General features: G+C 35.3%; 1 pseudogene; it reads right to left on the bottom strand.

The window, feature by feature from the left end:
* Nucleotides 1-27,317, bottom strand: LOC149566200 (uncharacterized; annotated as a pseudogene).
* Nucleotides 27,318-27,845: the final 528 nt, after the last annotated feature.

Raw genomic sequence — 27,845 nt, 5'->3', positions numbered from 1 at the left:
TCAACGTGGGAAAACACACCTCCTCGTTGGTGAAAGACGTGTTTCAAACAGCATCTGCAACAACTTGTAAAACATTGTATTGACATGGCATGGTGTTATTTTTTTTACTTGCACTGATTTCCTCCAAAAGGGGCCGCTCCCTCTTTTATGCAAGGATCTACTCCTTGGCTCAACGTGGGTTGCCCCTTCTAAGCTGGCGTAGCATGAGAGCTTCCCTTTGAAGTTTCTTCCCAATTCATGGAGTATGGCTCCCTGTCACACGAGATCCCATTGTTTTTCTTTTTTGAAATCCGTAGGCATGGGAATTTTTAAAACAGTGTCTGATCTGTTCTATGTCATGAAGCTCCCATTGACTGTCTTGTACTATGTGCTATGTCTCCTCCAAATGAATGTTTGATATAGCTAGCCTAGACACTACATCACTTTGATATGTTAAGGCATTTTCTTTAGCCTCTTGATCTTCATGACTTGATTCATCCATAATCACAGAAACTACGAAGATAGTTTTCTATTCTTGGCATTTGATGAAGATTTAGCCGGGCCCCAAAGCGGGTCTGACTAAAAAAATTTTCATTTCCAGAACACTAACTCTTCAAACTGATCTTCAAAACATCTGATACTAACTGAAAACAAATTCCATTGCCTAAAAATCAATTTGAAACTCATCTTACAACTCTTTGTAACTCGCCAACTTTGTGCCAGGAGGTCTGTTGATTGGCTTTTAAAACTGACTAAATCACCTGATTAGGCTCTAAAAATTGGCACACTGAATCTCGGTTCTGCATTCTTGCACCCTGCCAAATTTTGTCTCATGAAAAATTCCCAGTCAAAAGATATCAACTGTTAAAGTTACCCTTCTAGATTTACCTACAAGAAAACACGTCAGAAAGCAACAAATTGGGTTTGGAATTGGCTTGGAAAACTAGGCAAACGGGAACTTGGGAAGACAAAAACTGGGGCATTAAAACTTTTTCATGAGGACAGTATGAATATGCAATTTGGGCTCATGATGAATCACAAGACGCATTTGGTGGACGCTCAAAGTAGGCTACTTGGATTTTGCAATTAGAAACACTGACTGAAAAGCGACTTTGGCAAATGGAAATGACCCTGAAAAGTGCGCATTCGGATTCATCACGTCTTACAAACTGACACACTTGAAGTAATTTCAGAGGAAAATACAGGGGTACAATCTATTTGACTTGACCTATCATGGATTAGGAGATAAAATGTCACGAACAGGGCTACCAATCAATCTGCACTTACTGACACCAATTAAAACTTATAAATTGCGTTCGAAATCACACTTGAAAACTGACCAAATGGATTCTTCATAAGCTGAAACTTGGAACACAACAAGTCTCTGACATCTACAATACAATGCAAATGGAACTTTCTCATTTGGGTCAACTGGTCAAAAGTTATTGCACGTCAAACAGGGCTTCCCAGAATTAGGTGCAAAGTGCAAAAGCCTGAAAACAGTAACTAACCAACTTTGAGGGATTCAAAACCTATTCAAACGGACTCAAAATGACTCGAAATCTGAAACATAGGTTCTCAGGTATGGACACTAGACACTCCCAAAGTGGTGGATCACAGAACATTTCTGGGTGTGAGATATTCCTTTACAAACAGAGCCTCCTGTCGCTGTTTGACACTGGTGAAAATGCAAAATTGATACTAGCTCAAAAAAAAATTTTGCCAAATGACTCAGAAACTCAATTTAACTTCACAAAACATTTAGGCACGCTGAATGGAAGGTGCCAGAAGCGTTAAACACCTTAGGGGTCTCAACTGGACAACAGGGTACAACCAAGCACATGCATTTTCAAACATGGTCAAATTTGACCACACAATTTTTAGTGCCAACACGTTGTAAGTTAAAGTCCTTTTATTAGGCACACTTTTAGTAGGGTATTTAAATCCTTTAATAGGGTAAGATCTAACTAGGGTAAACTTTAAGAAAGCCCGCTCCAGAAAAAGATATAATTTATTGGCGAATCTTTCATTATTTTGAAAAACCAAAATATTTTTATCAATGAATCTCTCAATTTTTTTATTTTAAATATTATTTACATTGGTGATTGTTTTTGAATCATAATTTTTTAGTAGAAAATTTTGGCGAATCTCAATAATAATAGGAAGTTTGATAATCATAATGGAATATTGCACATCAAAATTGAACATGTTTTATCTCATGGAAATTATGAGGATAATTACATTATATTTTAAATCAATAGTGAAAACAAAATATTGGTAATATATCCCTAAAGTAACTAATAATTATGATAAGTATTGGTGAATTAATTTTAATTTTTTTGATAATATATAATATTTAGGTCAATAAAATCTAATCATGTATCGAATATTGTGGCAAATCTTTGATTTTAATTTTTTTAATAAAATAAATTGTTAAGCGATTTTAAATATTTTAGAACTAAGTTTAATAAAACTATGGCAATTTACGTTGCATTAAATCTTAAATTATTAGCCAAATTACTAGTGAAATTTTTTTAAAATTCACAAAAATACTAATGTTCACCTCTAAAAATGACCCTAGATGTAACAATCTTGTAAGCCTTTAACAGGGCAGACCTTTCATAGGGTAGATCATGTTTCATGATTAAACATAGTAACCTTTATTGGATACACTTTATTACTGAAATAGTGAAGATTTGTATGTGTCATCCCTACCTCATTTTTACCTTCTCCTTGGAGGGTTTATATGTAACCAAACTTCTTCTGTCATACATGTGTTGAATATTTTACTTTCATGCTATGGATCTATATGCTTAATTTGGTATTTTAGTTTATACGCATAGATTGTGAGATGAAAGTTTTAAGGGTTGATTCAACTCCCCCACTCTTAGAGTTTATTTCCCTATTGTATTTCCAACAATTGGTATCAAAGCGTCATTTTCTAAAAGATCTTGAAGATGGAAGTCTATAAGTTGGGTAAGACTAATGAGAACCAGACAATTGAAATACAACTTGCCCTACATTAGTTGAATGAAGCAAGAGATGAGTTAAAGAGATCATTGAAAAGAAGGAAGGAAATTTCTATTGAAGAGAATGACACACAATACCAAGAGATTGATTTACTACTAAATTATTTGCAAATGGAAAAACCAATGAATTTGATGTGACAGTTGCAGATCTAATGGAAAAGAATGGAACCCTAACTGAAGAGCTCTAAAATCTCAAAAGAGAACAAGAAGTCCAATAATTATTACTATGTGAGGTGATTGAGCTAGAAAAAGAAAGTTAAAGAGGAAAAAGTCATGATTCAAGATGAAAAAAGGGTTTTGACCAATAAAGTGTAAGAGAAAACATCGAAGGTAACTAAGATTTCTAACATGCAATTGGAAAATTTGAGTAAAATGATGATTGAAAATCATGAATTGAATGCAAAGTATATTGAGATCACAACTCTAAAGTTGTAGAATGAACAACTGAGAAATGATCTGAAAAGAGAAAAAAAGTTTGTTAACAATTTCAACAAACCTAGTGAAGCCATCAAGTACTTTGAACAATTGATAAGATCTCCTAGATCAAACAATGATACTTCTGGATTGAGTTACACTAGTACTAAAGAAGGAGAATCATCCAAAAGTGGTGACGAAAGAAGTAAAAAAGGTAAGAACTCCAAACCTACTTGTCATAATTGTGGTAAAATAGGTCATACTACTAATGTTTACAAAAGTAGGACTGTAAATCAGAATCCTAAGCAGAAGTTCATGGGTCATTACCACAAATGCAACAAACAAGGACATAAGGCACATGAATGCAGAACCAAGACCATGAGAAAACAAAGATTTGAAGGATACTATTATAACTTCTAGAATTATGGATATAGAGCATATGAGTGCATATCTAAGCTTAAATGGTCATTAAACAAGCAGACAAAGGTAAAGCACAATTGCAACTCTTATGATTGGGATTGTAATACAAGGTATAGTTGTTACTATTGTCAAGATTATGGACATGTTGATGAGAATTGCAAAAAAAATATTTTAGAAGTGAATAAGAACATATTTTAGAAGTGACTAAAAAAGATGGTTGAGTCAAACCACATGTTTTAGCTATTTGAAGAATGGTCACATAAGCAGGAATTGTCCAACAAGGTCAAAGGCACCAAGCAGTGAGTTCAACAAAGGTTACTGAATAGAAAAAAGAAAGCATGGAAGACAAAGTCATGATTAAAGATGACAAAAGAATTTTGACTAGTAGACTGGAAGAAAGAACATCAGAAGTAACTAGGATTGCTAACATACAATTGGGAACTTTGGGTCAAATGATGATTGCAAATCATGAATTGAATGCAAAGGATATTGAGATCACAACACTAGTTGTAGAATGAATAGTGGAGAAATGATTTGAGAAAGGAAAAGGATTTTTTTGAAAGCTTCAATAAACCTAGTGAAGCCATCAAGTACTTTGAACAATTGATGAGATCCCCTAGATCTAACAATGATACATCTAGATTGGGATACAGTAGTACTAAAGAAGGAGAATCATCCAAAAGTGCTAAAGAAAGAAGTGACAAAGGTAAGAACTCAAAACCTACTTGTCATAATTGTTGTAAGTTAGGACATATTGTTAATGTGTGTAGGAGCAAGACTATAAATTAGAATGTTAAGAAAAACAACATGGGTCAGTGCCACAAGTACAATAGACAAGGTCATCAGGCACATGAATATAGGGCCAAGACTATGCACACTCAAAGATTTGAAGGATATTGTTATAACTATAAAAAGTATGGACATAGAGCTTTTGAGTGTAGATCCAAATATAACTAGTCATCAAACAAGCAGAAAAAAGTAAAGAACAATGGTAGCTCTTATAATTGGGATTACAATACAAGGTATAGTTGTCACTACTATCAAGAGTATGGACATCTTCCTGAGAATTGTATTAGAACACATTTCAAAAGTGGCTACAAAAGGTGGTTGAGTAAAACTACATGTTTTCGCTATTTGAAGACTGGTCACATTAGCAGATACTATGCAATAAGGTCAAAGGCACCAAGTAGTGAGTTCAACAAAGGCAAAGACAAGGTAGATATTGAAAATGTTAGAAATGAGATGAACAAGACATGGAAGAGAAAGGAGGATTGCAGCACATCAAGTATATATGTGATCACTTCACCCAATGGTTCAAGTGATCGCACCTCATCAAACTAAGTAATCAAGAGGTATGTGTTATTATTATTTTAAAGATATACTATACATTAGTTCCAAGGATTTAGTTCTAAAAATATTACATATTTATGAATAAAGATGCAAGGTGTTGATTATAACCTAGAAGAAATCTTTAAGTTTTGTTAGTTTTCATGTAACTATCAAGCATGAAAAGTTTCACTATGGTTGTCGAGTGAAATGTTAGTCGATGCCGAGCTATTAAAGGTGATAGTGTTGACCAAGCTCATAGTGGTTTCCAAGTCAAAAAGGAAACCTCATGGAAGCTGAGTGAGTCAAAATCTCTATTGAACTCAAGCTTATAGTTGTGTAAGAACTAAGCATTAAATGCAATATTTTAAGGTCTATATGATCAATTTTTACTCATTTGACATCATTCAAATTTGAAGGAGAGCATAAAGAATGAAAGGTGAATTGAAAGAGATCACTCCAGCATTTGTAAGAAGACTTCAATAGTCACTCAACACCATAACAATAGATTTGTAAAGGTATTTATCGTGTGTTAAGCTACATAGTTTGGATTTCCACAAACCCTATTTTACATAATGGCATCTAGTTCTTCAACTCCAAAGGTTAAAGAGGGTAAAGAAGTTTTGAATTTGCAACTGGTAAGCAATGAGATCTGACAACCAAAATTTAGAGTCATTCTTAATATTTCTTATAAGAAAGATCCATCTAGTGCATTGTCAATGATACCACCTCGAGTTTTGCTGATTCAAGATGTAAGATGTTGCTACACATGAAAGGTGGGTATTATAAGAGACATGGAGATTAAGGAAACCTATGGTAAATTATGTAAGAATGGATCATTAAAGGATGAATTCAAAATTGTAGAGAGAAAAGGGTTGACCCATACCCTAGATTTTCCAAATGTATTCAAGATAGAATGGTTTAAGATAGTTTTAAGTATAATTCATGATGATTCAATATGGTTGGATAATGGACCAATGAAAATCACCAAGAAAATTGGACATAGAGTAACAGGGTATCCAACACTTGACTGACCTAAAACACTAGTACATTTGCACTTGTTTTTCTACCAAAATTTTTGACCAAAGCTATAATTCCTCCTCCTTTTTTCTTTTCGTTCCTGCATTGGTCGAAAATAAAAATTCTATGGCCGATTTGGTCAAAATTTTGACCAACCTATGTATTCTTAAGTTTAATTTTGACTAACTCAATGTTATAACCAAAAAAGAAAAAGTTTCATTCATTCACGGGTTAAAAAGAAAAAATTTCATTCATTCACAAGTAATGCATTTCCTCATGCACCTATTTACGCTAACTATTGGGATTGCTTGAGATTTACTGCCAACAAGGGCTTGCCACAGACCTACTTATCGCATGAGTGAGCACCTAGGTGAAGTGTACGTTGGTTTGTAGCCAGGCAGCAAGCCACAAGTCATTGCTTTCTATTTTTTTTGGCCGAGTCATGCACTGCAATGCCCTTTCTGATAATGCTTGCATTGTTGGCTACAAATAACACAAGAAGCAGACAATGAAAAATTGGAGAAGAGGTCTAAATTTGTGACATTGTTTGGTTGGTGCCAAATTGGTATTTCTCCATTCTCCTTTTACTAGGGTTTCAACTTTATGCAGCTGCCTGCATTTTCAGACACTCTCCAAATGTAGGTGTTTCAAGAATTACCATATATTCTAATACAACTCATTTCAAAAATGCTTGTTTAATCCATGAATATGGGATGAATTTATTGTATCCTAAAAATTTGATTTGTAATGGCTATATAGTGACTCAAATTTTCTTGCAGCTCATCAAAAAATACTGTTCCAAGGAAACATTTTGGTAGAATAAGTGATTGGTAAAAGCTATGATTAAAAATGCATTTGCACATCTAATTTACTCTAACCAAAAACATTCTTAAGCATAAAATAAGGATGAAGGATTAGGAACCTCTTCATGAGCCAAAAAGGTCTCTATTCAAATCAATATGCATATTCGTGCTCATTTCTTCACTAGTCTATAAATGATTTTTAATTTTTAATCTCCAAGATAACCATGAACTAGATGAAATCACCAACATCCAAATCCTTTAGGTTAATTTAAGTGAGTGGAATCCTTCATGCTCAATTGAAGCGTGTGGTTTCCCTTATAGATCTATCTCTCTATATTAAAAGGAGAGAAAGCTGTCTATATTAGATATCCATATCACAAAACTACCATATTTTTCTCAATTTATATAGTCCCTTTTGGATAGTTTTGCCTCATTTCAAGGAAACTATACTCAAATGTTAATTTTTTTCTTGGATCGATTTTGTGATAGTTTTTAGCATCAATGTTTTGGATCATCCTACGTGATTTATCAACATTACTCTCTTGTATCCTGATGATGGATCATGTAGTATGATCCAAAATGGTGATGCTAAAAAATCTCACACAATTTATCCCAAAAACAAATTAGCATTTAACATGGATTGTGAAGATCTGGTAGACTTACTTGTATTTAAGTCATGTCAATTATTCATGATACATTCTTGGACATTTATTATCATGGAATCTGTTTCTACATAAACAAGATAGGAAAACATGGCTTCATGCCAAGCAGATCTTCATGCTAAATCTTATAGTTTAAATCTCATTGTGATGATAAAATAGAAAATGCCAGTGTACTTCAACCATGAACTTTACATTGGTTAGCATGGAGAATAAATAGAAAGAAAGCACAAATTACTAATATATGTATACTTTTGATTTGTATATTTAGAAAATAAGAAAAGAACATAGATTAAATATGAGGGGTTCCAAGTAGGTTGGTTAATACCAGTCTCTTTCTAATTTATTCCTCTGATACAAAACTTTAGGAATACTCAAAAAATTGTTCCTTCCTGGTATCCAATTAAACATCTTCACATTAGTTCAAAAACCCTAGGTTTGAAACTGAATACATGCATGCTGAAGAAGTTATAAAAAAAATAAGATAGAACTCAACATATCTTAGGAAATTAAAATATACATAAATCTGGTATATTTGAAATAGGATTGAAGCATTTCACAAACCTTTGTAACTACTCCTCTAAAACCTCGCACTTGGTAATGGCATCTTTGCATTGCATGTGCTCTTCCTAAAGCTCTAGCTCCAAAGCATCCACTTTTTCAGACAACCCTTTCATCTCAGTTTTTGTTGCCTTGAATTGAGATTTAATATTTGGTTTATGTGAAATCATGGCTTCTAGTTCATTCTCTAATAATTGCTTTGATTCCTTAGCAGATTCAAGCTGCATTTTCAAGTTTGCTAGCATTTGTTCTGATTTAGTAAGTTGACTTTCTATGTGTTCAAGTTTCTCTTTAGTTGCAGCTAGGACTACCTTTTAGATTAACATTGTCACTCTTAAAATGCATAAGTTTTTCCTCCAACTCTATAACTTGATGTTGGGTGTGATCAAGCTTCTCTTTTGTTATAGTGAAGAATCCTTCCAGATTAGCATCCTCACTCTTGAGACATATGAGCTCCTCTTTTAACTCAATAATCTAATATTGTGTGTGTCCAAGATCATCTTTGGTTGTAGCCAAGACTATTTCTAGATTTGCATTCTCACTCTTGAAACACATAAGCTCCTCTTCTAACTCTCTGATTCTGCTTACCTGGGCCTTCAACTCAGATTCCAAAGATGATTTTTCTACTTGAATGCTATTAAGCTTCCTAATTATGTATAAATTGCCACCAGCTAGTTGAAAGCGTAGGCTATTAGCCTTTTCTTCTCCTGAAAGATCCTGAGCACTTTCTTGTCTTGTAAAATTATCTGTACTAATCAAATTACAAAGAAAACTAGATTGCATCAGGTTGGGAAATTGGTTGCCAAAATATGTGGCTTCATTTTGGAAGATTTCACTAAAACCAAGAGCAAACATTTTCCTAAATTGAGATAACAAAGATATCAGTTCAACAATTAACTCTGTAATGTTTTCTTTGCACTACAAAAAGTAATCCACTAACTGAGAAAACTCCTAAATTCTAAAAACTAGTTTATCAGTATTTGATGATTTAAATTTTTGAGTCTTTTTAGGGACTTGGGCTATAGATTGTAAGAAATTAATGATGCTGACAATAGCAATTGTAAACTCTACATCAATAGAACTAATTCTAATCCTAGTATCAGAATGAGAAGTGAAGTTAGCTTTCATAGAAGACCAGATATGTGTCTAAGAATCTCTAGTACTTTCAGCATCTATTGCCATGGCATATTTGACCTCATCTAGTATTTTGTGTAGTCTACACCCTCAACATCAACAAAAAGGATCATATCATGCTTTTCTTTGAGACTAACTAGGGTAGATTCATTCCTAGTGTTTCTAGCTTGTAGAACAATTAGATTTTCTTGTAAATGGTTTATTTTTTTTAACAACTCAAAGCATTCCTGATTGATAGTTTGAATCTTTGATTATTTTTGTGCAAGAGCTTCTTCTAAGAAAGCTCTATCTTCTTGATTAGATGAAATATCAAAACTTCCTAAAACATTCTTATCAATTATTTCATCTAAATTTCCTACTTCTATCTAATCCAATCTAGTTGAATCCATGGAAGCCAATCTCTCCATCTCAAGGAAATCATCCATCAAATCTACCTTGGACACATCACTGAGCTTCTTAGCTTTGCGAATGACCTTTTCTATTTTTATATGATCCAACTCTGCAATTAGTGCTGAAGCCCATGACTCTGCACTAGGGTCACCATCATTCGTGTCCTCAAAAATGGAAGACAAGCTTGGTGGATTGCTTGTACTTTCATTTCTTGATCCTTCCAAATGCAACTCAAGTGCAGGTTTTCCTTGCCTTCGCTTCAAAGATTCCAACTATTGTTTAACAGTGGAGAGTTTGGTAGCTATTCTAGCACACATGACTCTAGAAGCCTTAAGCTCACTATTTTTCTTTGAGAGAGCATCTTTTAGCATCTTGTTCTCTTCTTCTATTGCCAACACTTTTCCTATATGGTATTCAGTTGCTTTCTGAGAATGTTCTTTGTGTCTATCATTTAATGTCTCTATTGAAGAATGTGGTGAACCAGCACCCTTACTAAGTGACTTCCTCAATTTGATATCCCCAGACTCCCTTCTAGCAATATCTACTTCAAGTTTCATTTGAGCCAGTGTAGTTGGCCCTGGTCATCATTTTTTAAGTAGACCTCTTAGCCTCTGACACTCGGCCTCTAACTTGGTAACTTTCTTAACAATTTCTATTTGTTGCTTGCTAGTAGCTTGGGTAGATTTCTTACTAATATCCCTTTCATCAATTATTATACCTAGTTCTTTGTTAAGCACATGAATTTTATATTTGAGGCCAACATTCTCACTTTCTAACATCTCAAGTTTAGTTTGAAGAACTTTAGCCTTAGACTCAACTTAGTTTCTGGCTTCTTACAAATTAGATAATGCTTTTGAATTTTCTTGAAGAGATGTGGATGCTGCATTACTTCTTGTGCCTACCTCATTTAGTAGCTACTCTAGTTCTACTATTCTAGAATCAAGCTCACATTTTGATTTGTCCCATTCTCTAGTCTTTTTCACCACAGCCTCATGAAGCTTCTATTCTTGCTCCTCTCTTGAACTCCTAAGCTCCTGTGAAATTACCTAATTGAGCGTCTATATTTTTTAAATCAAATAATATTTAAGGGTTCATGATGAAGAAACTCTAAAATTAGTAGTCAATATTTTGATTCTATGACAACTTTTTGTTTAGCATGTTTAACAAGAGAAAATCCAAACATTATTGCATTAGGAGAGAAAGTATTTAATTTTGTAAAAGTTTGTTTACACTGTATTTATTAATCAAAGAAAATATGGGAATTTCCTCTATACAGATTCATTAGTACTAATTCAGAGGATTTCACAATTAAAGTTTGCCCCAAGAAATTCTCAAGTGCCACAGTTAGGCTTTGAGACTATCAAGAGAGGTAAAGAGAAACCTAAACAAAAATCTTTCGGTTGTGGGAAGGATTAGTCTAGCATGGTGGATTGTAATGGAAAGGATAACCTCAAAGTGTTGAAGGAAAAATCATTGGGACCAAAGTTAAGGCGTGAGCATTTGTCTCCTGTAAGATCTTTCCCAAGTAAGAAAACCTATTGATTGTGTCTTTGTCTCCACCACAAGAAAATCTAAACTCCAAAACCCATTAAACATAAGAGGCCCAGACTTACATTGAATGAGACTACCACTTTATGTTTTTTAGAGTCTCCAACTGGTACTGTACCTATAAAAGAGCTATTTAGCTAAGGAAATCAAATAAAGATTGAAGAAGTAGAAATAACCTCACCTTCTCATGAATTCACTATAAAAGCCATGGGTGTTGGAGACTCCCCAAGACAATTCTACATAGTACCTCCAAATAGCAGAGGATTTCCTTTGATACTGGCAAATTCCAAACACCCAAACCCCAGAATTAACACTTCAATCTAACTATCAGTTATATTTTAATGCAAAAATGCATTCACATGTGAAACATAATTCCCACATAGCATAAGAGGGAAGATTGTTCATACACAATGGTTCAAGCATGAGTCATGGGTACCGACCTAGCCATATTGTTGTTGGACAAATATCTAAAAATGGGGCATACAAGTTAAATACTAAAACAAAACCTAGCATAAGATGAACCCAAATGGAAAATAAAATATGTATAAAGAGTAGAGCCTTACAGAAATTCTTCAAGAAGTGGACTTGATATTTCATTGTTCTGCAATAGCCTGCACATGTCACAAAAATTAGCGCATTTGTCTCATATAGTAATGCTCATACCTTAATTCTCAGGCATTCATTTTAGAAAGTGATGTCTTTTTCTTTTCGTTAGAAATCAGTCAAAATGGATACAAAAATGTTCTTGTCACAAAATTCCCCAAAAAGACCTAAATAGAGACAAATAGATTGAAGTTTGAAGCTATTGGAACACACTTGCTGATCCAGTGGATAATTTCAGTGAAAATTGAAGTGTCTTCAAATCTCCAAATTTTTGCACAATCAAAAATATCTCAGCGTCCTGATTCCAATGCAACTTGAACGGAGCAAAAAGGAGTCCATTCGTGCAAGTTATGCTTGGTCAAAGTTCTGGTCAATAGGTAGACCAGAGGGCTAGATAAGGGGCAAAATCAAACCATCTCAAAATTGGTCAACAATGGGTTTGAAATTAAAGATCTCGCCACAAGCTTTCCGATGGCATTCGTTTCATCAAAAATGAACTTCATATGTAAAAGTTCTGGCAATTTGAATTTTGGAGGTAAAAATGTCATTTGAAAGTTGATGATGTCATCATGATGTCATGGTGGCAATTTTAAACCAAAATAAAAAAAGTAAAAAAATAAGATAGTGGTGAGATTCGAACCCCTAACCACATGGTAATGTCAAATTTGTTTTTTAAATTATGCATGCCGCCAAAGCCATTTTAAAATGTGCATCGGTGGGAGTGAACCCCCGACCAACCGGATCCTAAAATAGTTAATTGCCACTGTGCCAAGCACGCATTTTGAAATTCATATGGGTTAAAGCGTGTTTATCCTGTGACTACCAACTGAGCCACCCTTAAAATAGGGATATATGGTTATTTTGTTACTTGTCTTTAACCTCAAATTCATGTAATGCCAAAATTATTAAATGGCAAAGAGGTTAATGACGAAGCATGTATTGTTAATAGGCCTATTATTAAAAAAAAAAAATTTTGGCCTAATTTAACTAAATTTTTTGTATAAAAAGGGGGAGAGAGTGAGTGGTTTTCACTCATAATTTTCAAGAGTCTTTTTGGAGGAGAATTTTGGCCAAGTATTCTTGGAGGAAGATTTTATTCTCTTCAAGTGATGATTTATTGAAACAGGCATTGTGACAGAGAGGTCTTGTAAGGAGATTTTTGTACCATTCTTGTATCTCGGAGTTTTATTGCTGCTAAAGTGCTCAAAGGAATGGTCTTGGTGCTTTGTAATTGATTTTTGGAGATTAATCAGATAGGTCATACTCTATTGGAGCCAACCCAGAGACATAGTCACATTTGTGGCAAACTCTAAAATCAAACTATGTTTGCACTTTCTATCTTCTTCTCTCTCTCAATTTTGTTTCTCACCTTAAGTTTTGATGCATAATTTCATTTATGTATAAATGTATTAAGACTTCCGCTAATTCAATTTTATTTAAGCATTCAATACTGCAATTAGTCTAGATCTGTCCATCAGATCAAGTGGTATCAGAGCTCAGTTGACTATTATTGCAGTTGTTTTCTTGAATGCTAACAAGATCCAGGATTCAGAAGGGCAAAGGCAAGCTTGAAGAATATAATCCTGAGATCGGGAAGTGAAGAATATTTTTGAAGATGTCTATTTCTGGAATGGATGTTCCTGATGAGATTAGTGAGTAGGAATTTCAAAGAGCATTCCTTGAGATGAAGGCTAAGGTGGACATTTTTTTTCAAGAGAGACAAGAATGGAAGGAATGTGAAGGAGGTTCATCGAAGAAAGGAGATCGTGAAGGCAAGATAGGGAAACACCATGGAGATGGTGATAAGCAACAAGATCTATCCTCTTCTTCTTCTCCTCCCTCTTCTCCTTCTTCTCCATCTTCTCCTCATTCTACTTCTTTTAATCCTTTCAAGAGTGGGTATAAGCCTAAGATCAAACAGGATGTAAAATTTGACTTGCCTAAGTATTGTGGTGAGCTTAATGCTGAAAAATTGGATGATTGGATTCAACAAGTAGAAGTCTACTGTAGAGTCCAGAACCTATTAGATGATGTTGATAGGATTCAATTAGCTACTCTTCAATTAGGGGGTACAACTTTAACCTGGTGGGAGAGTAAGACTAAGGTAGAAGTTTCACAGCATGGTAGAGTCAGTTTAACTTAGGTAGAGTTTGTTAATGATCTTAAGAAGTAGTTTTATCCCCTAGGACATATGCAATAGTTAATGATGAACTGGCAAATGTTTAGGCAAGGGAAAGATCAAACTATCCAAGAGTACACCCATGAATTTAGGAAAAGGGCTATTGCTTTGAATGTTCCTTTGTACACCCAAGATACTTTGTTGAAGTACATAGGAGGTCTTCATTCCTACCTTAGACATTCTATTTTGGTTTTGAACCCTTGTAATTTGGATGAAGTGTCTATTCAAGCTACACACTTAGAGTCAAGGGGTAAAGGATCTTTTATTGATAAGTTTGATAATGATGTAAAGAAATCTTCTAAGAATGCAGAGACAGAGACAGGAAAGAAGGCAGCTACAGTTAAGAAGGATGAGAAACTTTCTTGCACTCATTGTGATAGGAAGGGTCATGATGACAAACATTTTTGGAAGTTGCATCCTAAATTGAAGCCTAAGTGGGCTCATAAATTTGATTAGAAACAGAAAGGTAAGGAGAAAGTAGCAAATGTTGTTATGGATCTTGGTTCAAATTTAGATGATGAGACTAAGATAACAGCTATGGATTTAAAAGGTAAAGCTCCTATTTCTAGTGTTTCTGTTGCTAGTTGTGCTTCTACTTCTACAGTTAATGATTTCTCTAAAAATAAGAAAAGGAATGAGATTTTTTATTTAAGGGTTGTTGCTAAGAACACTAAAATTGATGCACTCATAGATAGTGGTTCTCAAGTGAACTTGATTTCTGAGAGTATTGTGAGAAACTTGGGATTGAAAACCACATTACATAAGAAACCTTATCCACTAGGTTGGATTTGTGAAAATGATAAGTTGCAAGTAACAAGACAATGCACCTTAAGATTCATAATCACTAGTAAGTTTGTGGATAAAGTATAGTTCGATGTGGTTCCACTGGATATCTGTGGGATTGTGCTTGGTAGCCCTTATCTTTATGAAAAAAAAGAAATTTTCTACAGGGAGAAGAATCATTATCACTTGTTTAAAGATGGCATTTAGTATATTGTGCATTCTCATAGGATTAAGACTAATTGTTCTTTTGCAAACACAGGACAGTTAAAGAGGGTAATTAATTAAAGTAAAGAGTTAACTCTTATGTCTGTCAGTACAGGTGGTTCTACACTTGAACTTGGAAAAGCTAACCAGGGTCAGATGTTGCGGGATGCACCTGCAATACAACATGAGGGAATGATAATTGAAAGCATTGATGGTTCCTTGGGTAAAAATGTTCCTGTTGTGAAGGATTGATATGTTGTTGATTTATTCTCTTTCATTTCTGCATTATTGTTCAGCTTGATGCTAGTCAACGTTTGTTGGTTAGTGGCTATGACAATTGATGTAGATACTTATGGAAGTGATAGAATAATTTTTATGTTCAACAATATTTCTGCAGTCTTCATTGTGCTTATGACTAGGTATTTAGATGTAAAGATGATACAGGACAAGTGGGCAGGCCAAGTCCTCACTTTATGTCAGACTAAATGTCACTTTTGGAGGTCCAAAAGGTCTTCAATGGGGAGCCCTAATCCGATGGATAATTTTAGTGAAAATTGAAGTGTCTTCAAATCTCCAAACTTTTGCACAATCAAAAAGATCGCAGCGTTTTGATTCCAACGCAACTTGAATGGCGCAAAAAGGAGTCCGTTTGTGCAAGTTATGCTCGGTCAAAGTTTTGGTCAATAGGTAGACCAAGGGCTAGATAAGGGGTGAAATAAAACCATCTCAAAAGTGGTCAACAGTGGGTTTCAAATTAAAGATCTCACCACAAGCTTTCCTACGGTGTTCATTTCATCAAAAACAGACTTCATATGTAAAAGTTATGGCAATTTGAATTTTGGAGATTAAAATGTCATTTGAAAGTTGATGATTGTTGGAAATATTCAAGATATGACAAGTTACTGAGAGGGGAGGGGTGAAACAGTAACTTCTAAAATTTCAAACAATAAAACTGTATACTGATATATTCATCATTCATCCAAGTAACCTATTGTAAGCATGAAACAAAATCATTTGCAACACTTGAACACACAGATTTGGTGACCCAGAAACCTTCCAAATAGAAAGTAAAACTGGGGTGGGGATGAAACCCACAAGCTTCGTTACTGCAGTATGAAGTTGGCCGGTTAAGGCTTACAATGACCACTTGTGGTGATCTGCCCTGTTAGGAGCACAAAATATTTCTAGATCCACCTTGTTAGAGGATTTCCAAACATACAATAAAGTATGCACTCTGTTAGGAGATTTAAAAAAGACTGTTAAGTCTACCTTGTTAAAGGATTTGCAAAAACTGATTCACCTATTAGAATGAAACAGTGGATCTGATTACAACTGATTGCTGATAAGATTCGCTATGCTTTGATTCACCTTGATGTGATAGATAAAACTTTTCTGCTTCAAAACTAGACCTGCTGAATATCTTCACAATTCAGCCCACATACTTTCACACACATGTATTTCTTTCGCACTTTCACACATTCACACTTTCACATTTCCACCCATTACCATTTCCATAACTATTGTTTGAATGATACAATACATTGCATATATATACTATCAATATAAATAATACATGCAAGGTCGGCTAAACAATACATGCAAGGTCGGCTAAAACAACAAGTGCAAATCTCTATACAAAGTTGGCCCAAGGTAAAAACTCGGGTTCACTGAACTGACTCGGTGTCCTTCTGATACTCGGCGTCCACTGCGTTACTCGGCATCATCATGCACTCGGTAGAAGTGAAGGCACGGTTCATACTAAACACTTCGAATAGTTCTGAACTCGATAACCACTGGAGACTCGGTAGAAGAGATGTCACTCGGTGAATACTTCTATCTGAACTGTTGCTCGATGATCAAAGGAAATACTTGATAGAACCTTGTGACTCGGTGATAGTTAGTTTCCTTGATATCCATCTGAGCTCGGTAAAAATTAATTTCCTTGATAACCTCAGGAGCTCAGTTATCATGAAGTTCTCGGTTACATCTTAGTACATCTTTACTCGGTCAAAACTGATTCCTTTCTTTATCTTGAACACTCGGTAAACACTGATTGCTTTGTTCACCTTGATCACTCGGTAAACACTGATTTCTTTGTTCACCTTGATCACTCGGTAAACACTGACTTCTTTGTTCACCTTGATTACTCAGTAAACACTGACTTCTTTGTTCACCTCGATTACTCGGTAAACACTGAGAACTAGGTAAAGCTTGGTTTCCGGTGTGAGCTCGGTAAGCATTCAGAATCCAATAAGTGTTGTAACTAATGACAAAAATGTATCATAATGCCAACAATCTCCCCCTTTGGCATTAGTGACAAAAACACTTATGAGACAAAATTTATCTGACATGCTGATGACTGATTCTGAATATACATAGCTTCGTTATATACAACTCCCCCATAGAATAGCTTTGTTATATACAACTCCCTCATAGAATGTACATACATTATTTACATGCGCTGTATATCTCTTCCTTTGTAAAAATTTTGAAAACACTTATTCACCCATAGTATACATATCCAACAATAATCTCCCCCTTTTTGACAATAATGCCAAAGAATAAAGAATATATATACTTATATGGAAACACCAAAATGAGAGATGAACTCTGAATGTACCTGGAGAATAAGCTGGAGAGTCTTATCCCAATTCTCTTGCAAAATTTTGCAGGTAGAAAGAGCTATTTGAATTTCAGCCAAAAGTTCAATCACATGATCTACAATGGAGAAGTTATTATCATGGATTAATGTCTTTGAATGTGCAATATGCTTCTGCATTGAATCCATGATGGGAAGGATCATGTTTTGGATATCTCTCAATGTAGATCGGATCCTTGCCTCTTCCCTCAACAACTCTGCCTGCTTCTCTGACAAAAATTTGATTCTGAGGTGATGAGATGAGCTTGAACTGGGGTCAAGCTTCAAGTTCTATGTGCTTACCTTCAGATCTTCATCAATTTTATTTAGTTTTTCTCTTATTCCTTTAGTGTATTCGGTAACATCACAAAGTTTAGCAAAAAGAGATGTTACATTATTAAAAGAATTTTCCATATCTGCCAAAACTGAGGTTAATGTAACCTGATTTATTGCAATGTTCTGGGCAATGTGCCCTAATACCTTATTATCAAATTTCTTTTCTGCACGCTCAATTAGCTTTTCTTGTCCGGAGGCATCTTCATTGAATTTATTAACTGCCTCTTCTTGTTGAATCAAAATGTGTTGAGAAGTATCAACATCAACACCTATAGCCTCAGTAATTATGTTCCGGGCTTCCTCAATTATCCTATATTCCTTATCCCTTTCTGATCTTAACTGCATCTGAGTAGCCTTTTTCTCAATAAGTTGACTAGCATACCTCATTTCTTCAATGGTAGCATTATCAAAGTCAATCTTTGGAATTACTATCTCTGTGTCCAAGTCAATATCTTCAGGAATTTCCTTTCCAGTGATCATAAGTCTTAATGGTTGCTTTTGTTTGACTTCTGGGATGACTGGTTTGACCTTTGGAATAGACACAACAGTAGAGATAGAAGGACTAGCAGTAAAAACTGGGATGTTTGAGGTTTGAGTGCCAATAGAAGTATGTACAGGGTCAAAAATTTGAGTGCTGGCCAAAAATGGTGATACACTCGGTAATATAGTATCTAAGCTCACTGTGCCTAAAGTAGATGGCAACAAAATTGTAGAACAAATTTGAGTTGTCAAAATTTGAGAACTTACAGCAATGCCAACTGATGATGATGGAGTCGAGGAGGCTAACTCGGTAGATGAAAAGGGGTGCAGCTCGATAGATGAAGAGGGATGCAGCTCGGTAGATGAAGTGGTAGTCACTTCCACTGATGATACTTGGAGCTGAGATATGGCAGGTGTAGATGGTAAAACTGGTGTAGATGAACCTGTTGAAGCTGACTCCAACCTTGATGATGTCATAGGTTTGTCTGGGGAGTGAGGAAGGGATGCAATAACTGCTACTGCAATTTTTACCGTATCATCCTTCTTATCTTCCTCTTTAGCTTCTTCCTCTTTGTCTTCTTCCTCCTTTTCTTCCATCATTGCATGCAACTCTCCTGGTGTAACTGTGATGGATGGAGTGCTATCTGATTCATCACTGCTGCTGCTGCTGTCATCATCCTTTATTTCTACTGGGTCTACACTAGGCTTATGTAGATGATAGATGTTTTTCCACATTTTTGTAGCATCATTTACAACATGCTCTATATCTTTGATCAAAACTAAACAAGTGTGGAATCTGATCATCATTTTACCTTCATAGGTTTTCAATTCAGATTTTACCTCTGCTCCAGTGAGACTAGGCCAAAGATTCTTCAGGGATTGCTCATATATATCTTTTACCGTCTTGGTGGCTAACTCCCATCTTGGCTGTACTCTCTCCAGTAGTTCTTTAGAGATATGAGGAGCAATCTGGTCCGGGGAGTATTTCCATTTTCCCATTTTGTTAAGTAGTAGTTCCTCAATTTGCATTTTCTCTGCATCATTCCTTGTCTCAAATCTCAATGCCTTGAAATTTGCAATGCCAGCTCCTTCTTCCAATGTTTTGAGCCTTTGCTCGAATGTAGGTGCAGGTTTGACCAATACAGGTTCCTGAATACCTTTTCTCGTTCTTCGAGTGAATACTGCAGTAGGCTGCTTCTTGGGCTTGGTAATGATTACCTTGCCTTTCTTCTTTGCCAGTTGCTCTTTTTCTGATTCTTTTTCTCCTTCTTTTTCTTCTTCACTTTATTTATCTTCACCTTTTCCCTCGGTGACCATAAGAGAACTCATTTCAGTTTTTAGTTTGGCCATTTTCCTTTTACCTTTGCTGATGGCTTGTGGAATTTTGATTTCTAGTTCAATTCTGGCCTTTGCTTCATCATAAGTACCAAAAATTCGTTGCCTTGGGTCTACTGGCTCATTTACCAGTGCTTCAATGATATCCCTGGTTTCATCAATATTTACCTCATATGGAAGAGGTTTCACCCATGCAACTCGGGGTCTAACTGCCTGTATGTATACCTTGTCACAGTCAACCATGAAACAGACATCATCCTTATACTCTTCAACAAGTTTTGGAGGTATTCTGAATCTGTTGTTCATCCTTTCCTTGAAATCTTCAAAATAATTGTCCATTACTTTGTCAAAATTCATACCCATATCTACTATGAATTCATTTATTTGATACAAAATTGGAGTATCTTTCCTCCATACAACTGTACCTTTGGATGGAAAGAATTTTTGTACATAGAAGAATAAACAAACTAGCAAAGAACCAAATTTACAAGGGTTTGTCTTTGCAGTCCTTATGCTTTCCATGTTTTTATTGAATTGTTTTAATAATACATCAGCTAGGTCAAACTCCATATTTTTCTTTACAATTTTATATGCCAAATCTACAGCCTCGCAAGGTACACTATTCAGCCTGCTGGAACTATACAGTTTGTATGCAATAACATAAATACCAAATTTCAGTTCTATATCTGAAACATTGTTGAGTTTTAAACCTCTGCCATCCCATTCGGCTTGGGTTTTCTTCTATAACTCATCCCGTCCTAGGGTTTTGGTGGTTTTGGCTTTGCTGAGCATTGGGAGACCCGTGATTTTGTGAATCATCTTCTTGGTTATCAAAATTGGTTGTTCCAACCACAACTGACCATTATGTATTCGGCTCAAGATATGCCTCACCCATTTCACTTGGAAACTTCTTGGCAGATGCGGGATATGGGTTAAGCCTTTGGTTTCCAAATGTTTGAACTCAGGTTTTAGGGTTCCATCCATGCATAACTCGGCTAGGGTGCTATCCATATCTAGTGTCCCTATTTCTTGCACAGTACACTTGAAATGAGTACAAATATCATTGATTAGAAGTACCTTTGGAGGAATCTGTGATTGAGCTCCATGCAGGTCGAGTGATTCAGCGATGGCAGGAACAAGCTTGAACGTCGGTGCCTTCCATTCCGTTCCCTTCACAAGCATTTCGGATCCTTTCTTCACCTTGCTGCTGCTGGTGCTTGCGGAAGCCATTGCTGCTCGGTGAGTAAGAAGATTTCGTAAGAATACTTCGCTGGAAAATTTCTTCAACTCACTTGAATTCGCTTGAAAGCCCTCTTTTGTAAATCTCGAATTCGCGGTGAAAAAATGAGGTTGAAATCTACCCTTTTGATGAAAAATTTGTCATTAATGTTCAGTACGGAGGTAGCTGCGATTGACAGGCTATCATCCACTAGCTCGACTTAAACTTCGCAACTCGGTGACCAAAAGAAAATAGGTTAATCCGCCCTTAACTCGGTAAGAGAAGAACCAACCATGCTCGGTAAGTGCAACTTGGTGAAAGAAGCCTTATTGCACCCGACTGAGCTCGGTAAGGTCATGTACCGACCATGATCCTGATGTATCTGAAATACTGATTTGATCATATTTTCATTCTAGGACTGCTTAGGATATTTCTTGTGGATATAGTCCTGGTCTTATCCTGATGAGTCTTAATTGGAAATGGGAGAGTCACTCACCTCTTGAGTGATCATTCCATTACTTGAATTATCTGGCTCGGTAGACTTTGGAATCCATTGCTACTTCATTTGTTTCCGAATATTGTCTACTTTGATTTTCTTCTCATCCTCAACTTTCTTTATGTTCATGCAGTTTTTAGATATATGACCAAGTTTTGTACATGTATAACATCTTACAGTGGTATCCCTTTTTCTTAGGTGATGCCTTGCACAGTTTATGCTAGTATGACCATATTCTCCACAATAATGACATCTGCACCAAGTGTTGTAGTCCCAACCAAATATTGCTTTGACAAGTTGTTCAGCTGGATTAAAAGATTTGAATTTGCATTGTGATGCCTTATGACCTTGCTTTTGGCATTTGTGACATCAACATCTGTTAGATGTATGACCTAACTTACCACAGTGGCTGCAAGTAGGTTTTTGATTCTTTTGAGTACCCTGTTTGGAGGATTCACCTTCTTCCTTGTATCCAAGGCCTGCTTTACCATTTTGTTTATGAAAGTTTTCTTCATTTTGCAGATTCAATTGATCCATGTCTTTTTGAGATTTTACCATTCTCTCATTGACTTGTTTTTCAGAGATTAGATCACTTTGTAAGCTTGCATTGATTTGTCTTTCAGTAATTAAGTCATTTCTCAAAATCTCATTCTCAGATCTTAGATTCATAATTTCTTCATTTGCATTAGATAACTGAGTTACAAGATTTTCAAGCTGAGAGGATTGATTATTCCTTACCTCTAAGTCTTCAGCTGCCTTGTTCCTTTGCTCCAAGATTTCGCATAGCCTGATGGACTGGATTCCTTGTTCCCTTTTGAGCTTTCTTACTTCTTCCTGCAGAGATCCATTCTTTTCTAAGAGTTCTTTGATTGCTTTGTCAGCTTCATCTGAACTATTTGATGGTGAGAGATCTTCAATCTTTTCTTCAACATACTGATGGTCATTCATTTGCTTTGCAAGTTATTTTCTTCTTTTCAAGGATTGTAAAAGATGCTCTTTTGCTTCATTGAGTTGAGCCATGGCCATTTTCAGATCTAGCTTTTCATTCTCAATAGTTTTGTCAAGTTTGAATATCTCCATTGTCCTTGATCTTTGCTCAAGTTGTGAAGCTTTTATCTTGAGAACCTTATAGCTCTGATACCAATTGTTGGAAATATTCAAGATATGACAAGTTACTGAGAGGGGAGGGGTGAATTAGTAACTTCTAAAATTTCAAACAATAAAATTGTATACTGATATATTCATCATTCATCCAAGTAACCTATTGTAAGCATGAAACAAAATCATTTGCAACACTTGAACACACAGATTTGGTGACCCAGAAACCTTCCAAATAGAAAGTAAAACTGGGGTGGGGATGAAACCCACAAGCTTCGTTACTGCAGTATGAAGTTGGCCGGTTAAGGCTTACAATGACCACTTCTGGTGATCTGCCCTGTTAGGAGCACAAATGATTGCTAGATCCACCTTGTTAGAGGATTTCCAAACATACAATAAAGTATGCACTCTGTTAGGAGATTTACAAAAGACTGTTAAGTCTACATTGTTAAAGGATTTGCAAAAACTGATTCACCTGTTAGAATGAAACAGTGGATCTGATTACAACTGATTGCTGATAAGATCTGCTATGCTCTGATTCACCTTGATGTGATAGATAAAACTTTTCTGCTTCAAAACTAGACCTACTGAATATCTTCACAATTCAGCCCACATATTTTTGCACGCATGTATTTCTTTCGCACTTTCACACATTCACACTTTCACATTTTCACTCATTACCATTGCCATAACTGTTGTTTGAATGATACAATACATTGCATATATATACTATCCATATAAATAATACATGCAAGGTCGGCTAAACAATACATGCAAGGTCAGCTAAAACAACAAGTGCAAATCTCTATACAAAGTCGGCCCAAGGTAAAAACTCTGGTTCACTGAACTGACTCGGTGTCCTTCTGATACTCGGCGTCCACTGCGTTACTCAGCATCGTCATGCACTCGGTAGAAGTGAAGGCACGGTTCATACTAAACACTTCGAATAGTTCTGAACTCGGTAACCACTGGAGACTTGGTAGAAGAGATGTCACTCGGTGAATACTTCTATCTGAACTGTTGCTCGATGATCAAAGGAAATACTTGATAGAACCTTGTGACTCGGTGATAGTTAGTTTCCTTGATATCCGTCTGAGCTCGGTAAAAATTAATTTCCTTGATAACCTCAGGAGCTCGGTTATCATGAAGTTCTTGGTTACATCTTAGTACATCTTTACTCGGTCAAAACTGATTCCTTTCTTTATCTTGAACACTCGGTAAACATTGATTGCTTTGTTCACCTTGATCACTCGGTAAACACTGATTGCTTTGTTCACCTTGATCACTCGGTAAACACTGACTTCTTTGTTCACCTTGATTACTCGGTAAACACTGACTTCTTTGTTCACCTTGATTACTCGGTAAACACTGAGAACTAGGTAAAGCTTGGTTTCCGGTGTGAGCTCGGTAAGCATTCAGAATCCAATAAGTGTTGTAACTAATGACAAAAATGTATCATAATGCCAACAGATGATGTCATCATGAAATCATGGTGGCAATTTTAAACCAAAATTAAAAAAAAGTAAAAAAATAAGATAGTGGTGAGATTCGAACACCTAACCACATGGTAATGTCAAATTTCTTTTTTAAATTATGCATGCTGCCAAAGCCATTTGAAAACGTGCATCAGTGGGAGTTGAACCCCAGACCGACCGGGTCCTAAAATAGTTAATTGCCACTGTGCCAAGCCCACATTTTGAAATTTATATGGGTTAAAGCATGTTTATCCTATGACTACCGACCAAGCCACCCTTAAAATAGGGATATATGGTTATTTTGTTAATTGTTTTTAACCTCAAATTCATGTAATGCCAAAATTATTAAATGGCAAAGAGGTTAATGACGAAGCATGTATTGTTAATAGGCCTATTATTAAAATATTTTTGTTTTGGCTGAATTTAAGTAAATTTTTTGTGTAAAAAGGGGGAGAGAGTGAGTGGTTTTCACTCATAATTTTCAAGAGTCTTTTTGGAGGAGAATTTTGGCCAAGTATTCTTGGAGGCAGATTTTATTCTCTTCAAGTGATGATTTATTGAAATAGCCATTGTGACAGAGAGGTCTCGTAAGGAGATTTTTGTACCATTCTTGTATCTCGAAGTTTTATTGCTGCCAAAGTGCTTGAAGGAATGGTCTTGGTGCTTTGTAATTGATTTTTGGAGATTAATTAGATCAGTTGTACTCTATTGGAGCCGACTTGGAGACATAGTCACATTTGTGGCAAACTCCAAAATCAAACTGTGTTTGCACTTTCTATCTTCTTCTCTCTCTCAATTTTTTTTCTCACTTTAATTTTTGATGCATAATTTTTGCTCAATGTATTAAGACTTCCACTAATTCAATTTTATTTAAGCATTCAATACTACAACTAGTCTAGATCCATCCATCAGATCACTTTCCTATTGACACAAATGGATATTTTTAGGATATATGAACATAATTGGAAATGCAATGAGTCCAATTCTTTAAGATGAATGCAGCTTACAGCCATGAAAATCAATTTCACTTGGGTTAAATTTCATTCTGCATATGTTGGTTTCAAGTATACATTTGACATCTTTCCTAGAAATGGGTTTATTAAGTAATACGGTAACATAGAGGAGTAACACAAATTGTCAATGTTTAGTTTATCTAGATTACCATGGTTAGCAAGTAGATACGAACAAGATGGTTTCATAAACAAAACATTAGAAAGTACTATAATTTTTTCCTTAAGAAATGTCAGGGTTAGGTCAAGAATCATGGATGCGATTGCAAAGAAGTTGCATATTCTTAGTGATTGCATATAAAAAATGGTGGTAGAATGCAAGTGTAAAGCCAATTTACACACTCACTTAGCATCTTTTTAACTGAGGAAATTTGAATGATTCACACTCATTTATAAACCATTTCAAGAAAAGAAATAAACATTCTCTAAATGGGAAAATACAAACCAAAATGGTTGAGCATAGCCATTGTTGTAGATTCTGAGATTTCTCCAACCCACTACTATTTGCCTCTACTACTGTATACCTAGTTGTTGTAGGCAGCAATACAAAAGAATATCATAAGTGTATACCTAGTTGTTGTAGGTAGAAATACAAAAGAATATCAAAAGGGTTATCGAGAAGCAGGAAGCATATTTAATCTGTAGCAATGCTAGAAATTTACCTACCCTTGTTGTAATTTGCAAGTTGCATACACAAACTCACGTGCTAATGGTTGTCTTAGGCTTTTTCTTCATCCTTTTTTGAGAACCTGGGTTTGCTAGGTTTTGGCGTGGGACTAACAATTTGTTTTTTGTTTGAAGATGAGCTTCCCTCTTTCTATCATGTTCTAACTAGATTTGAATTTTGCATTACTCTAAAGCTGCAACATTATTTTAAATAGTTTGATCATTTTATGTTGGCCCCTTGGTATTTCAATCAGCTTCTAAAAAAGATCCACCCTATTTTGTTTTGTCAAACGTCTTAAACTTTTTTGCATTATTCACTAGTTGATGGGATCACAACTCTGATGCCACTATGAATGCCTTAACTAATAACTTGATAACTATCACTTAGAGGATAATGTTATGTTAATTTACATTATAAAATTTTATGTACATATGTAGAGGATAATGTTTTTTAATTTAATAAGGTCATATTGTTGTCTGCATTAACCAATGGAATGCTCTAATTTCAAAGATACCCTTCCTTGTGTTTCTTTCAAACTTTAATTGTATCTTTCTTGCTGGATGCACGTGCCTTCAATGGAAAAATACACAAAAACATTGTGTCAACTATAAATTTGGATTGCAAATTGGATCTCAAGGCTATAGCTCTTCAGGCTAGGAATGTTGAGTACAATCCCAAGGTAAGTGGCTTGGATATTATTTCTATTTTCTGTAAAAGTGTTATCACTTTACTATTCATGGTCACTCAAAATTAAATCTCTCTCCATAGAGAAATACACAAGCAAGAGATGCATAACTACAGTAGTATATTGTATGGAGGATTTGAAAATTTAAAAATTACTAGAAAATGCTTGTGGAAGGAAATTGTAATAAAAGCATTTCTATCAACTCTGTGTTCTCCAATAAGGATAAGATTGAAAACTAAGAAAATATTACAACTAAAAGCATAAAGAATATTCCTAAAGTCTATTGGAATAGCTTAGTTGACCATTATAGATTTATAACTAAAATTGCAATATTATTTTAATAATGGGGATGAGAATGAAAATTCCCCTTCCCATTGTACCTAGCTTGTAAAATGATTAGGACATCCCCAACCTGATGCCCTCAAATAGTAATATCTGTAAAATCAAAGTTACACATTTCATATATGTAAAAACTGACAGCTACCACCATATTCTGAAAAAAGCTTAGTATTGAAACATAATTATTGTGGGCTGACAAAGTATGCAAGGCCCCTCTTAGACACCAATCCTTAATAAAGAAAGCTATGTGTGGCCCCATTGTCTATAAGAATAGTGATGCCCTATCCCAGCAAGACTCCACAAACTTTAAGAGAGTATGGAACTTGTCCCTTGGGTGGTCTTCAAAGTACAACCAAGATGCTATAGTTAGTTCCTCCTCTCACTATTTTAGGTTCCTATTCTTCTTTATGAGCTTTACCTCTTCTGTCTCAGCCTCATCATCATAGGAAGCCTCAATATAATATGGCTTTAATAACTGGGTTCCCATAACTCCTAAAAATTGAAGCACAATAGACTTACTTCTCAATTCAATAGTGAAATTCACATACCCTTTTATTATAGCATTAGATTCTACACTTCTTTTTAAAATTAACATTGTATTGATTCAAACGGGGTGCTCCAAAACTGAATTTTTCCCTTGGCTCTAAAGATTCTAGATCTAGGGACTTTTTGACTACATCTAAAATTACACAGTTAAATCCTGATATTCATATGAACTGTAGATAAGTTGAAAAGTTGAGTCTTAAATTTATCGAGTTAGTTTTAATTAGTAGGTTTTTAATTATGGCTATTTTTAAATTCAGATAGCTGTATGTATCTTTAGAAGGAAGTAGAATGATTTTGATGTTACCGAACAACATTAATGGCAACTATAACAAAATTTTTATGTTTGGTCGGGATTGTGTTAGTTACTTTAGAACTCTTACTATTACATTTTATTGGTAGATCCATATTGTAGATTGGCTTTCTCACACAAGGAAAAGCTTGAATGTAAAATATAGTCAATGGTGTATAT

The sequence above is a fragment of the Cupressus sempervirens genome, chromosome 3 (assembly GCF_028749045.1).
Source record: "Cupressus sempervirens isolate cs-2001-9-10 chromosome 3, ASM2874904v1, whole genome shotgun sequence".
In the NCBI taxonomy this organism is placed as follows: Eukaryota; Viridiplantae; Streptophyta; class Pinopsida; order Cupressales; family Cupressaceae; genus Cupressus; species Cupressus sempervirens.
The sequence above is the reverse complement of the archived record's forward strand: the minus strand, read 5'-3'. Positions and strand labels throughout refer to the sequence as shown.